Source organism: Micropterus dolomieu, linkage group LG18, assembly GCF_021292245.1.
Source record: "Micropterus dolomieu isolate WLL.071019.BEF.003 ecotype Adirondacks linkage group LG18, ASM2129224v1, whole genome shotgun sequence".
Taxonomy (NCBI): Eukaryota; Metazoa; Chordata; class Actinopteri; order Centrarchiformes; family Centrarchidae; genus Micropterus; species Micropterus dolomieu.
In genome coordinates this window covers 13,786,167-13,786,825 of record NC_060167.1, presented here as the reverse complement: position 1 = coordinate 13,786,825, position 659 = coordinate 13,786,167, and positions in this window count along the sequence as shown.

The following is a 659-nucleotide window of genomic DNA, read 5'->3' as shown; positions in this document are numbered from 1 at the left end:
ACCAAAACGGATCGATCGCAAAGCGACGGTTATTTCAAACGACTGTTGTGAGAAAATTCCAGAACTGCGGGATGTTTGCTATACATTCATGCCAATAAAGTTAATTTGAATTTGAATTCGAGAGAGAGAAAGCCAACCCTATAACCCAAAACATGGGTTACTCTTTGAAAAATAACCCAGAAACCCCAACAACCCAGGAATTGGTTCAAAATATTAGCCCTATAACCCATAAAATGGTTACTCTCTGAAAAAATAACCCATAATTTTAATCCAACACAACTAACCCTGAAAATGGGTTGAAGAAAACCCAGGAGTTTTTAGTGTGTGGCCTTTCTACTGTATTTAGATGGAGAAAATAAGTGAATTGTCCATTTAACAGTGGCACTGATGTGATTACGTCACCCGGAGGAGAGCTGGTGAACTGTGGGCATGACATGCTGAAATGTTAGCGTTGAAAAGTTTTGCTGTATTGTCCGTTTCTTTATCTTAGCATTTGTGGATACAGTCCAGTAGGAAATGTGAGCTGAAGGGTGGTTGTCGGGGGACCTTGGACCTGGAGAGTGGTAACGCTGAGATCGGCTGATTTGTTAGGTGAAAAGTTCTTAAATGTTGAGGAGAGATGAACCCTGAAGTGTCAGACATGGACTTACCAGCTTCCT